Genomic DNA, 15,774 nt, shown 5'->3' on the forward strand with positions numbered 1-15,774 from the left:
AACACTAGAACTTGGTTGAGAAGAATTCAACTTCGTCAAAAATTTATCCATCTTAATTCACAAGAACAACAACTTCCTAAAAAACATTGAAATAAAGATTTCATTAGTTTTGAGAGTCAATCAAGAACACAAGTAAAATAATATTCTCAATAGGGGAATCACACCCCTCTCTCTCACACTGTTTACCCCTAAAAGAGCAACAATTGAATTTGTACGCGGTTTAAAGGATACGTGACTTAAGCTTAATAACGAATGCAGAGAATTAGCGAGTGCGAGTAAAGAACGAAGTGAAAAAGCAAACAAAAATGGAGAGCCTGAGTTCGATATGGTAAATCCGGTAGGAGAAGATCCTTTTTCAGACTGCTCCTTAGGTCCGATCAGGGAATTCCCTCCTCGGACTGTAGGCGGATAGCTAAATCTTAGAACGGAACAAAAATGATTAAAATATTAGGGCAAAGGTATTTAACGAAGAAGAATTTCTATTAGCCTCTAGAATGTATTATCGAGATTGTGATGCCCTCTAATGGAGCTGATACATGTTTAAATAGTATAAGAGTCCTACTCGAATTAGGAGGCACGAACCTTCACGTGGATGTTAACAGCTGCGATATAGTCGGACACGTCCGTTGGTGGCGCGATCTTCGGCGATAAATCAGGTGAAGATAGCTTTCCGTTGATTTGGGTTTATCCCATTGAACATTCTTCGGGTTCTATCTTACGGACTCATTAGCTTGGCCTTACCTTCGGTTCGATATCACGGACTTACAATAAAACGGACCTTCGCCAAATCGGAGAGAATTAGGTTCTCACCGTACACAGATAGTCCCTCCATTTTCTGGAGTCAAGAAATGGAACCGGGAAATGGATCGAAAAGACCCTGTTATTCTCGTATTGAAACCCCACTATGATCGATCAACCGCATACGATTGGGTAACCGCCCGCGATCGGATAACCACCGGTTGCGAGCCCGAGCATAGTAAATGTTGTGCCATTTCATGCTTTAGTAACGTGCATTCCACAGCTTCTTTGGTCTTCCATATTTTACAGTTACTAGAAGTTACTAGAAGTTTCTAGAAGATGCTAGAAGTCTCTTTAACTTCAATTTCCTCCCTATATAAAGCCATGCATAGCATCACTTCTTCATACTTTATAAAATTTTGGCCTGGCTCTGCTTTAAGATGTCTTCTCCTTCATTGTTGTTAACCGACGCTGTTCACTCTCCTATCTCTCCCACATCCCCTACCGAACCAACTCCCGAACCTTCCGTCATGACTGACCTCGAACTTTAAGCGGCCTAAATCTCTCCGGCTTGGTTCAATTTCGAGGATGATTGTAAGGTTGTTCATCACTACGACCATGTGAGGAAGTTTGCATGCTTGGTTACCGAAGATACAGTACCCAAGGTTAGAATGCGACCTAGGTGCCGATATGGAGATTTTGCCTGTCGAGCAGGGAGTACGGATTGATCACCATATTCTAGGTTATTCCCTCGTGTATACTTACCCATTCGCTATTGGATTTATGCTCCAATTCCTCAAGTGATTGAGGATATGTCCCGACGTTATCGGATTTGTGTAGGGCAAATTGTTCCTCAAGTGTGGCGACTCGTTTATTGCATCTTGTTTCTGGCTGGTATGGCCGGAGTCCCGTTTACTCTAGACCATCTAATCCATATTTACATACCCCGAGTCATTTGTGGGGGTATTATACATCTGATCCCACGGGCCCCTCGGGGCCTGATTGACCCCGAGGATGACTATGACCGAGGATGGTTGCATCGATTCGTCGTTATGAGAACGGCCAAACTGCAATGCGCTAATACCGTTCCTTTATCGGAAGAATGGAATCCCGGACCAATTGCCTTTGAACCCGAGCTCCTGCTGGGGATATTCAAGTGGTTGACCTCCGTGTTGGGCGCTGCCGAACACGTAGGCCGGTCCTGGAGAGACTTAAGCCCGATCGGGTGGAGGGGCAAGAATCATGGCAAATTTCGATCCTTAATATGTATTCTACTTTGTACATACGTTCTCATTATCTTATTTCTCATGTCAGGGCTTCCTGTGAAAGCTTCGAAGGCAAGGGTTGCTCAAACAGTGACCGAGGATGTAGCCGAGGGAAGCACAAATATTTCGGCGAAGGTACCGAAAAGAAGGGTCATAACGGAGGAATTGGCTGACAGTTCGGGAATTGGTGCTAGGGTAAGATCTCGCCGGATTTTTTGAAGTGGGTCCTCCGGGGAAGGTTCGGCACCAATAAGGGAGATTGATGATGATGAGGAGGCTGTGCCCCGGCTAATATTCCCCCAACTCGGACACCTAAGAATTTTCTCGAAGAGATCACCCGTCTTCGAGCGGAGAATGACTGACTGAAAGCAACTTTATCTGGGAGTAGTGAACCCAAGATCGATGAAGCATAGAGCTCAGGGTTTTTAGATTTTGTTTTGTTCAATCCTTTTGACTGATAGTTATAGTTATGTATGGTTGTTTCGATCGGAGTAGGTTTGCTTAGTTTTCCTTTCTGGCTTCAGATTGATGTAAAATTTTATATTCAGATGTTTAATGGACCCATTTTCATGAATGGCAACTCGATTACCATTACCGAACTTGATTTCGATTTATATTACCGAACTTAATTTCTCTCGGAGGCCGACTTGAACGACCTTCCTCAGGAAAGCGCGGGATACATGAAACATCGCATCACGTCACTTCTCTGACACGAAGGATGCGCCGGTTCCCGATTAGTTGCCTCGTGGCACGTGTCACATTATGACCGGTCGGGCAACGCCGAGTGGGAAACGTTTCGTTCCCTCATATATAACTTGGTTCCTTCCTCATTTCTTTCACTTCACCATTTCTTTCACTTCACTTCCTTCCTTCCTTCCTCACTAACAGAATCCTTTTAACAATTCAACTCCACATTTTCCCCAAAAGCTCAAGAACAAACCTTGGTTCTTCGTCTGTTCTTGAAAAACTTTTGCCTATAGCCTCTTGATCTTTATCCCCTTCTTGTTTGTTGCTTTATTCATTTGGTTTCTGAAATATTTTTATAATGAGTTCTGGACAATCGTCGTCATGAGAAAATTCTCCATCTGATTCCCCTCGTGCCCCTGTTGCAAAGGTTAAAGTTCCCTACGAACCCCCGGGACAAGACGCGATGCCATCGGTCTTCAACTTCGACTCTGTACTTGCTTCAGAAAAGCCCCCAAAGGGAGACACTGCTAACCGAGGACATGATGTTCGGTGTTATCCTTCAACTATCACCGATGCTCTTATACCACAAGTTCGGACTGACTGTGGCTGGGAAGTGACTCCGACACCTCCAACTGCCCGCGAGTGGCGATATGGCCCTATGGAGATTGTAATCTCGGGCCCCGATGAAGACATAACCATATATAAGGAGGGGTATTTGAGTGTGTACACTTTCCATTTTACGTTTAATTTTGACCCACCGATTGACGAGGTCATTCTAGATATGTGCCGAACTTATGACTTATGCCTAGGACAAATTGGATCGAATGTTTGGCGCGTTGTTACATGCATTCAATTCTTGGCTAACGAGGTCAATGCTCCGTTTCCGCTTGATCATTTGATTCGGCTTTATTCTCCTCATTTCTTTCGCAGAGGAATCGTGAAACTGCTTAAACGTGCTAAGTACCGTATACTTTCCAGTGTGGACGATAAGGATCGGGGGTGGTTGGTATGCTACGTCCGCGTGAAGATCGAGGAGATTATCCCTCCGAGCCATCGTCCCTTCCCTGAGAAATGGAACATCGGTGTAATCTATTCTAACGTTTTGTCCTGTTGGTTTGTTTCGCGCTATTACTTATGCTTTCATTTTGCCTTGCAGCCCGGAAGTGGATTCCTCGGGTCATTGAAGACCTCGTGGACTAGCTTGAGAGCCTCATGGCTCAGTGCCCCCACGAATTGCGATGCTAGGCCGAACTGTCGAAGGACAGATGGGTGGTGAAAAGTCATGGGGGTGAGTTTTTGTCCGCACTTTCAAATATTATTTTTTTGACTCCATTTTATTTGTAATGAAACGGGACATGACTCAACCGTGAGGTCCTCCTCCTTTCTCTCTGAGAGGAAGTTCAATGTTCGATCCGGCTGACTCCGAACAACTCATAGCCGAGGTGGCTCCAAGTAGGAAGCGTAGTAGGCCTTCCAATCCCTCTACTAAGGCCCTAAAAAGAAGGAAACCGACCACGACTCGAGGTGATCCTTCACGGACGCTGAGAGATGACCAAGACGATGATTTCGTGATTGCCCGCCGGGTACACCAAACTGCTCCTGCTAGTCCCACTATGAACGGCATAGAGATGCCACCGGTAACCATCCCACAAGGATTACCCGACGTTGCCATTCAATAGCCCTCTCGGAGCCCGACCATGATTTCCGGTGATGTCATCTCTATCGATGACGATCACTCCAGGGTAAACCAGCTGCGGAAATTATTGATCTTCCCGGGACCTCTTCCCCTACCAGGGAAGAGCTTGAGCGCATATTGGGTGAGGCCCCGCTGGTAGATGTCGTTAAGGCTGACCTTATGAGTTTTAACCTGCCAATTCCTCAAGGCAGGAGACAGCCTCTGCACAGTACTAATTTCGGTTCTCGGCCTCATCTTGTAGGCACGTTTCCTGCTCCGAGTGTTGATCCAAGGAGGACGAGAAGACAGATGAGGTATGTCCCTATGCCCGAAGACACTCACTTTTTGTCCCGTCCGATTGGTGTGTCTAGCTACCTTCGTCCTTTGGTGTCCTAAGAGAATCGTGAGAAGATGGATGAGGTATCGTGGCTATGTCTTATGAACGAGAGTATGCATGCCAGCAATCAGGTATGTATCAGTTTTTTTTTTATTTTCTCACCGTATACTGATGTCATCAAATGCAGGCCGTGGTGCTGGCTCACGAGGGGTTTCTGCGGGGTTCGAGGGAATGTATAGAGCTACGGAATCAGCTTGATGATGCCCGAGCTCAGCTCGATGCTCAGGGTCGTGAAACCGATATGTTCAAGACCCTGTTGCTGGATGCAGAGAAGAGGCTTGCGGAGTCCCAGGGTGCCTCTGTTCTTAGGGCCGAGCTAACTGCTGTTAAGGCCGATCTTGATGTCGCCTAAGCTGAACTGGAGGTGGAAATAACCGAACTCGCCATTGCCAGGGAAGAGAACCTCCGAGTAGGAAATAAATTAACGTCCTTGGGTGAGAAATATGTCATCCTTCGGGTGGACAAGGATCGTTTAGCCATGGAGGCCGAGGTCTCTTCCGAAGCCTTTGAGGAGCGAGTAGCTGCCATTTCAGAGGTTAGGCAAGAACTTGATGCGATTAAGGCCGAATTTGGCAAGTTAATGGCCGAACATAATGCACGAGGTGAGGCTTTTAGAACGACCCAAAAGGGAGCAGATGATCAGGCTGAGGCTATGAAGGATCTCACCACCCGACTTGACCAAGCCTTGGTCGCTCGTTGCCGTATCCAAGAGCAGGACGTTGTCGATGTAGAAGCACCCACCAACCGTTCTATTCTCAAAGCCGAGCATATAAAGTGGTTGACTCGGGTCCACACCCTCCGTGAGATTCAGGAACAAGGCCTCAAGGGTATTGAGGATAAAATTACTAAGGCCGTAGAACTGGAATATAAGATTCCTTGATTCCACATTTCATGGGGTCATGCTATAGCCCCCTAGTGTTTGACCTTCGAAGAGAGAACACTATCGTTGTCACCGGGGAATCCTCGGTCCCGGCTCGAATCCAGTCTTCAATATTTCAAGTAACACATTGTACGTCGTTGCCTCGTTATAAACCTCATCGGAAAACCCAAATTGGGACAAAATCGGACTAAGGGAAAAAGAGTGCAACACGTGTTTTTCGTTAATATTGGTTCGTCTTCCACAACATGTATGGGTTATTTTTAAGAAACTTGAACGATGAAAAAGTGAAATTCTTACCTTAGCAATAGTATCTCTTTAGGTGTGCCACATTCCAATTGTTCGGTATCTGTTGTCCGTCCATCGTCTCTAGCTGATAAGACTCTTTTCCCGTTTCCGGGTGACCTTGTACGGTCCTTCCCAATTTGGCCCGAGTTTCTCCTCGTTGGGTTTTTTCGTATGTAATGTCACCTTTCTGAGGACTGAGTCCCCTATTTAGAAGTGTCGGAGGTTGGTCCTTTGGTTATAATATCTGCCCATTCGTTGTTTTTGGGCTGCCAGACGGACTAAAATGGCCTCGCGCAGTTCTTCTGTCAAATCCAACTTTATAGCCATCGCTTCGTCATTTGCTTTCCTCGTGGCATATTGGAATCTGAAGCTGGGCTTGCCTACCTCTACTGGGATTAGAGGCTCTGTGCCGTACACAAGAGAAAACGGTGTTTCGCCGGTACTTAACTTCAGGGTTGTTCTATACGCCCATAGTATTTCGAGGAGGAGTTCCCTCCATCTACCCTTGGACTCATCGAGGCGCTTTCCCAGGCTCTGAATGATAGTTTTGTTCGTGGATTCCGCCTGTCCGTTCGTACTTAGGTGATACAGAGTCGACACTATTTTCTTTATCTTCAATCCCTCGAGAAAATCGTTTACCTTGGCCCCTACGAATTGATGGCCATTGTCACAAGTGATTTCGGCTGGAATGCCGAAACGACAGACGATGTGGTCATATATGAAATTGATGACTTCTTTCTTTCAGATTTTTTGAAATGCTTGAGCTCTAACCCACTTAGAAAAATAGTCAGTCATAAATAATATAAAATGAGCTTTACATGGTGCCGATGGTAGAGCTCTAACTAAAGCCATTCCCCACTTCATGAAGGGCCATGGGGAAAGTACTTATCACAGCCCAACTAGGGGCCATGACGGGTACTCGGGGCTAACCACCGAGCACCTCTCGTTCTATTACTCATCGTACTCATCCTGCGTTCGTTCATTAATCTCATACTTATAATCATAGGGAAAACCATTTTTCATTTTGGAAACGTAATTATTTTTATATACACAAGCCATTTGGCTATCAAAATAGTACATATATATATATACAAAGGGGAAAATCGTGAGACCATACTACCTACACATACGTATCTACGAGCCTCTACTAGAGTACTAGACATAGGGACGGGACAGGACCCCGTCATGCCCAAAACATATATATACACAAAATAATAAATCAATGGCACCTCTGGAATAATGGGGTGCTCTCAAAGTCTGCTAGTAGCTCCTACGAGTCCGGATCACCTCCCTGCCTACCTGTGGGCATGAACACATCGTCCAAAGAAAACGAACGTCAGTACGAACATTGTACTGAGTATGTAAGGCATGAATGAAATGAACATAACAGAGAAATCATAAGACATGAGATGAGGATATAACCTGCTTAACTTTTAAGAGTAAGTGCATTTTCATCATATCACATATACCATGAAATCACATATCTCATTATATCACGTTTATCATATCACATATGTCCCCATCATTAACCCGCGTCCGGGTAACCATCATACGCCGCCCACTAGTGGTGGTCATGTCCGACCCTCTAGGCACGGTGTACTCATACGCAACCCACTAGTGGTGGTCATATCCGGCCATTTAGGCACGATGGAACTATAAGCAGCCCGCTCTAGCGGTGACATGTCCGGCCATCTAGGCACGGTGGAATCACATCATCACATATATCTCATAACTTATCATGAACTTTTCATAGAGCATGCATTAGAATTTAAAGAAAATCTAAGAAAATCATATCATATTCGTAGCATGAACTTCATAAAAAAATAATCGTATGATAGGCTTATAATCTCTAAACTTAGGCTCATCATTACCATTATCGTATTTATGGCATATCTCTTACCTTTATCTCATATGAAATCCTCTATGAACATAGACTCATAATTCTTCCGGAACATTTGTCATAGGGCATGCATTAGAGCTTATAGACAATCTATGACAATATCAGGGTGACATAAGGTCGAGAACCCCCCATTACATTATGGAGTGATCATATTCATTATATCTCACCTTGAAGGAACTAACATTTTAAGGTGAGTGTAACACAACGAGCAACCTCAAGGGATCGTAAATAAGGTCATTAGATTGTAGAAACATCATATCGTATTCATAGCAAGAACTTTATGGAATTAGCATATCATGAACTTTAGAACGTTTAGGCTCAACTCATAGTCATCATCGTCATACTCACATCGTATCTCTTTTCTTTATCTTATGAAAAGCTCTTCATAACCATAGACTCATAATTTCCGATGTGTAGGAAAGTCATGGAAATATCGGAGAATTCATGCCATGGAGTCATGCCTTAGAAAGAAAGGACTAGCCTTACATACCTTTTCGTTTAGCTATTCTATCGCTTGCTTGTTCTCCTTCAACCTCACGTTGTTACCTTCAAGAGAGTTCGCATTAACATTAGCTAATCGATCACATGAACATGCTCAACTAAAGCTAGAGAAAATTGAGCAGCATTTCCTTTGTTTATACAACTTTCCCCATATTGTATATCAACTCCTAAACATCTATAATGACATTCACAATATTATAACCAATAATCTTCATTCACTCTACCTTATCCACATTTCACAATTTCACTTCAATCCCTCCATAGTTATGGTCATAGTTCATTATTACATTTACTCACATATAATGCTTATCCCATGTCCTTAATATCATTTATAACATAATTATAATCACAACTTATCAAGAATCATGACTCATCCCAAGCTACTACTAAAAATCTCATTATTCTCATCTTTGTGACCCATTTCCTATTTCCTTTCACAATCTAAGTCTTTCAACCTCTCAATATCTCAAAAAACATGGACTAATCATAGACTTACCTTTAGATAGTGTGGGAATGATACTTGAGTGGAAATACTTCACTTGAGCCAAAACCCTAGTTCACTTCCAATGGGATGTCTTGCCTTGGATGAACTCCAATGAGTTTCTTACACTTGATTTCCTTGGTTTGATGAGGTTGATCATGAATCTTTCTTGAGTTCTTATGGAAGAAGTGTGGAGAGTTTTCTAGAGGGTTCTTGAGGTGTGGAGTGAGAAAATGAAATGAAATGAAATAATGAACTTGGGGTCTTTTATATTAATTTTCAAAGCTGCCCTGACTCAATTCTACGGACCAATATACGGTTCGTATAAATTATATGGACCGTATGTCTAGCCGTATATTTGGTCTAGTGGAGTTGCCATTCTGGGCAGGATATACGGTTGAACATATGGCCAGTATGTTTTATACGGCCAGTATGTTTGGCCGTATAATGCCCAGCTTTTTCCGAACTCTTTTTCGTCGACTCGTTTGATCTCCAATCCTTATGGAACCTTCTTAACACTTGTTTAACACCTCATTAACAATATAAGGGACATTATAACTCCTCTCTAAGACATCATTAATTCATCATTAACTTATTACTCGTAAATCTTTCTCGATACATAATGTATACCTTGCCTTTCTTGGCAAACTTTCTTCTCTTACTTCGAATGTCTTTAAAATCTCATTTAGGATCATCAAATGCTATTTCTTACTTATTGAAACATCGCATGCTTGGTGCCCTTCGTTAGACTATTCACTGTGCATCAACGAATTTTATTTTCGAGGTGTAACAGTATTGGATGAAGCAATTCATCCGGTTGATGTATCATCGGGGCGTGCCTCTGACAATGGTCACACTTGCGGACGAAGTTTTTCGCATCCATTTCCATGTGATCCCAATAGTATCCTGCCCGGATGAGTTTGCGGACTAGCAGTTCGGCTCTAGAATGATTGCCGCATGTTCCCTCATGTACCTCTCGCATCGCATAGTCGGCTTCACCGGGACCTAGGCATCTAGAGAGGGGGCCATAGAAGGAGCGTCGATATAGCTTACCATTGACTATGCAGTACCTTGCTGATTTAGTCCGTAATGCACGTGATTCCTTCGGATCCGAGGGAAACTTTCCATCTGCTAGATAATCATGTACTTATTCCGTCAATCCCAAGTTAAACTCGCAGTGTTAAATTCGACCTGGTTGCTTTCAATAACTGAATTCATTATTTGAACAACTGCACCCGAGCTAAGCCCTTCGGCTTCAACTGAGGAGCCTATCTTTTCTAGGGCATCGGCCTCTGTGTTTTGTTCCCTCGGAGTGTGCTGGACCGTCCACTCTTTGAACCGATGCAAGACTATTTGAACTTTCTCCAAATATTTTTGCATTCTATCATCCTTAACCTCGAAAGTCCCATTGATTTGGTTTACGACCAGAAGGGAATCACATATCGCCTCAACGACCTCGGGTCCCAATCCCCGGCCAACTCTAAACCTGCAATCAAAGCCTCATACTCGGCCTCATTGTTAGTCAATTTCGAGGAGATTTTTATAGATTGACATATTACTTCTTCTGTTGGGCTTCTCAGTGCAATACCGAGCCCGAACCCTTTTATGTTGGATGCACCATCCGTATGTAGGGTCCATACTCCGACTGATTTACTCGAGGTTAGTGCTAGCTCCCTTTCAACCTCGGGTATCAGTGCAGGCGTGAAATCCGCCATGAAGTCTGCTAAGATCTGAGACTTAATGGCTGCTTGGGGTTTATACTCAATGTCATACCCACTGATTTCTACCGCCCATTTTGCTAGCCTACCGGATAACTCCGATTTATGCATTATATTTCTTAACGGGTAAGTTGTTATTACACATATGGGGTGACATTGGAAGTATGGTTTTAACTTTCTAGATGCACTCAACAATGCTAATACAAGTTTTTCAAGGTGGGGATAGCGTTTTTCGGCGTCCCTTAAAGTCCTACTAACATAATAAACTGGCAATTGTGTACCTTTCTCCTCTCGGACAAGTACTCCACTTATTGTTATCTCGGACACGGCCAAGTATAGGTACAATTGTTCGTGGGCCTTCGGTGTATTTAACAAGAGCGGGTTCGATAGGTAACGTTTCAACTCATCCAAGGCTTGTTGACATTCAGATGTCCAAACAAAGTCACTCTTTTTCTTGAGCAAGGAGAAAAAATAATGACTTCTGTCAGAGGACCTGGAGATGAATCTGCTTAAGGCCGCGATCCTTCCGGTCAATCTTTGCACACCCTTCACGTTTTTAACTACCTTGATGTTCTCGATAGCTTGTATCTTATCCGGGTTGATTTCTATTCCTCGGTTCGACACCATGAACCCTGGAAACATTCCCAATCCTACTCCGAAGGCACACTTCTCCGGATTCAGCTTCATGCTGTACTTGCGCAGGACATCGAAGGTTTCCTGTAAATGCTTCAAATGGTCTTCTGTTTCCAGGGACATAACTAGCATGTCATCAATAAAAACTTTCATTGTTTTCCCTATCTGTTTTTCAAAAATTTTGTTAACTAGGCGTTGATAGGTTGCTCCGGCGTTTTTTAATCCGAAGGGCATTACGTTGTAGCAATAAGTTCCGTATCGAGTTATAAAAGAAGTTTTCTCTTGATCCTCCGGGTTCATTCGAATCTGATTGTACTCGAAGTATTCATCAAGAAAACTTAGGAGGGCGTGTCCAGCAGTCGCATCGATCATACGATCTATGTGAGGTAGAGGAAAGGAATCCTTCGGACACGCTTTGTTTAGATCTTTAAAGTCTATGCACATTCTGAACTTGTTACCTTTCTTCGATATGACGACAATGTTGGCTAACCAGTTCGGGTATTTTACCTCCCGAATGGATCCCATTTTTAACAATTTTGTTACCTCGCCTTTAACAAACGCATGCTTAGCTTCCGACATTGGCCTTTATTTCTTTTTGACCGGGCGGAAGCTCGGATCCAAGCTCAAACGATGAGTCGTTACCTCCGGTGGGATTCCTGTCATGTCTAAATGGGACCATGCAAAATAATTCGAGTTAGCTTTAAGAAATTCAATTAAATCATTCTTGAGCTCCGAGGTGAGACTCGTGCCCAGGTATACCTTTCTATCGGGGAGGTAGACGAAGAGGACAACTTGCTCTAGTTCTTCTACCGTGGGCCTCGTTGTATCGGATTCATCCGCCAAAATGAAGGATCTTGGAATACCGAAGTCATCATCTTCCTATGCCACCTCGTTCTGTGATTGCTATTTGGTCCCTTCGCTTGTACCCAAGGCATTGGCGCGGCCATTTGTATCTGCCTTTGGCCTATTCGGTGCGGCTTCCTCGATTGCGAACGTTTCTTTGGCGGCGGGATGTTCCCCTCGTATGATCTTTATCCCTCGGGGGTCGAAAACTTTAGCATCTGGTGCAATGTTGACGGTACTGCCTTCATTATGTGTATCCACGGCCTCCCAAATAGGGCGTTGTATTTCATTTCCCCATCAATTACATGGAACTTGGTGTGCTGTATAACCCCGGCTGTACTCACGGACAGTGTGATTTCTCCCCTTGTGGTTTCACAGGCCATATTAAAGTCGTTCAAAATCCTGGCTGTCGGCATGATTTGATCCAACATGCCGAGCTGTTCGACGACCTTCCATCGGATGATATTCGCCGATCTACCTAGATCAATTAAGATACGCTTAACGTGAGTTTTATAAATAAGTACAGAGATTACTAGGGCATCGTTGTGAGGCTGAGTGATGCCTTCGACTTTCTCGTCATTGAACGAAATGAATCCGTCCGGTACATAGTCCTTGCTCCTTTTTTCCCTCGTGATAGAGAATCTTGTTCTCTTCAGGATAGGTCCTCGTGGTATCTCGACCCCGCCAATGATTCATGTTTATCACATGCTGGGGTTCTTCTTTCTTAGCTTTTCTATCGGCTTCTCTGTTCTTGTAGTTGTCTTTGCCCCGTTCACTCAAAATTTCTCTTAGGTGTCCATTTTTGAGCAACGGGGCCACTTCATCCCGTAAACCTCTGCAATTGTGTGTCCGGTGCCTGTGGGTACCGTGGTAGTCACATACCAACTTCGGGTCCCGCTGGAAGGGATCAGTTCGGAGGGGCTTTGGCCGTGTCACACCTTTTATCTTTCGAATTGCTGCTACCAGGGTCGAGGGGTTGACATTGAAGTTATATTCTGACAACCTCGGATTTCCTCCTAGATGCGAGGTCGTCACAAATTTGGTTTTGTATTGGAGACCCCTGCTTGATGTGCCTCTATCAATCTGTCTGTCCCTATGATCGACGTGTCTGTCTCCTCGGTTACCGGATTTGATGCTGCTTTTCTCGGATCTGAAACCAGGCCTCATAGACGGGTAAGGGTGGTACCTCTCCAGTGGATTGTATGCCGGTTCAACGTTCTCTTCGATTTATCACCCCTCACTCGGTTTTCCAGACCTAGTGGAAGCCCAAGCTGATCATCTTCTACCCTGATTTTCGACTCGTACCTGTTATGCACATCAGCCCAAGTCATAGCACTGAATTCCAACAATTTTTCCTTTAACTTATTGGAAGCGTTGGAACTCCTCGAGTTGAACCCCTTTGTGAATGCTTGGGTGGCCCATTCGTTAGGGACCGGGGGTAATAGCATTCTGTCCCGCTAGAATCTAGTAATAAATTTCCTAAGCCGTTCATCGTCCCTTTGAAATATTTTGAATATATCCGTTTTTCGTGCTTGCACCTTACGTGTCCCTACGTGAGCCTTTACGAAGGCATCCACAAGTAACTCGAAGGAGGGGACGGAGTGCTGGGGTAGTGAATAGTACCACTGTATCACCCCTTTGATCATGGTCTCACTGAATTTTTTCAAACTCACTGATTCGATCTCATCGTCTTCGAGGTCATTGCCTGCAATGGCACACGTGTATACGGTGATATGTTCTTGAGGATCGGTCGTTCCATCGAACTTCAGTATATCTGGCATTTTGAACCTCTTCGGGATCAGCTTCGGTGCCGTACTGGGAGGGAAAGGCCTCCTCACGATGTATTTTGTTTCTTGTCCAGTGAGGATCGGAGGTGCTCCCGGAATTTGATCCACTCGAGAATTGTAGTCATCCACTTTTTTCTCGTTGGAGTCTATTCGTTTAGTCAAGGCTTCGAGTATTCTTACTACATCAGATTGCTCGTCGATCGACCTATCCTGGCTCTCACCGACCTCGATTTCCCTTTTAACATGGTCAGAAACCGTATCCGGATCTGGTGCCAGCGCATCGCTGAGGTCCCTTTGGAGTCGAACGATGGCCTCCTATTGCTGTTACATGGTTACATTATGTTCCTGTAACAAATTGCAAATCAAATGTAAGTTAATTTCCTCTGTTTCTCCTCCGGGAGCTCCATGCCTGTCCGCATCAACACACTGGTTTTGAACGGGTTAATTGTTGATCAGATCGATGGGTGCGTTATTGAGTGGTACCCCGTTGAGGTTAGCTTCGTGTCCGTTGCATTCATCTTCGTTAAGATGAACAAATCGGCTTGGGTTCGACATTGTGTAACCTAAAATCACAAAAACGATCAAAGCAAGTGAAAGTCGTTTATACAAGCCTGTCATTATTATCCTTAGCCCCATGGTGGGCGCCAAACTGTTTACCCCTAAAAGAGCAACAATTGAATTTGTACGCGGTTTAAAGGATACGTGACTTAAGCTTAATAACGAATGCGGAGTATTAACGAGTGCAAGTAAAGAACGAAGTGAAAAAGCAAACAAAAATGAGAGCCTGAGTTCGATATGGTAAATCCGGTGGGAGAAGATCCTTTTTCAGACTGCTCCTTAGGTCCGATCAGGGAATTGCTTCCTCGGACTGTGGGCGGATAGCTAAATCTTAGAATGGAACAAAAATGATTGAAATATTGGGGCAAAGGTATTTAACGAAGAAGAATTTCTATTAGCCAATAGAATGCATTATCGAGATTGTGGTGCCCTCTAATGGAGCTGATACAAGTTTAAATAGTATAAGAGTCCTACTCGAATTAGGAGGCACGAACCCTCACATGGATGTTAACAGCTGCGATATAGTTGGACACGTCCGTTGGTGGCGCGATCTCCGGCGATAAATCAGGTGAAGATAACTTTTCGCTGATTTGGGTTTATCCCATCGAACATTCCTCGGGTTCTATCTTACGGACTCATTAGCTCGGTCTTACCTTTTGTTCGATATCACGGACTTACCATAAAATGGACCTTCGCCAAATCGGAGAGAATTAGGTTCTCACCGTACACACACACCCCTACCATCAGTATCAAAAAAGAAAACACATAATAGGGCAATCACACCCCTCCAATCAATAGCAAAAATGATAACACATAATAGGGGAATCACACCCCATTCCTTATTTTATTATAACTATATTATTGTATTCCATACAAAAATTTTTTACAAAGAATACTTACCAATAAGCGAAAAGATAACCTTGAGATAACTTAGTGATTTGTGAGAAACTTGATAATGGAAGAATGGAAGAAGGGTTTGAGAATGGAGAGAGCCAAAGTGTTTCTTTTTGTTTATTACTTGGGAAAAGATGAGTGGGAAGTGGAAAAAATCTTTTGGGATTTGGAGCTTTTGTGGGGAAGGAATTTAATGAAAAAGTAAAATGGGAGGGGATTAAACAATAAAAAGATTTTAAAAAAAAAACATATTGTGTTAGAGCAGAGATTCGATCTCGGGTGACGACCAGTGAACACTTAGAGGCACTCCTACCAACTAAACTACTTTTGCAATTATGTTTGAGTTGTCCTTTTAAAATATATCATAGTTTTTCAAGGGGTATATATATATATATATATATATATATATATATATATATATATATATATAGGGTTTTTTCGGGAATTACAGGGGGAACGTGTCCCCCCACGCTTCACGTTGGGTCCGCCCCTGATTATGTTATATCGTATAAGATTTTTCATATTATCTGTA

The sequence above is a fragment of the Lycium barbarum genome, chromosome 4 (assembly GCF_019175385.1).
Source record: "Lycium barbarum isolate Lr01 chromosome 4, ASM1917538v2, whole genome shotgun sequence".
Lineage (NCBI taxonomy): Eukaryota > Viridiplantae > Streptophyta > Magnoliopsida > Solanales > Solanaceae > Lycium > Lycium barbarum.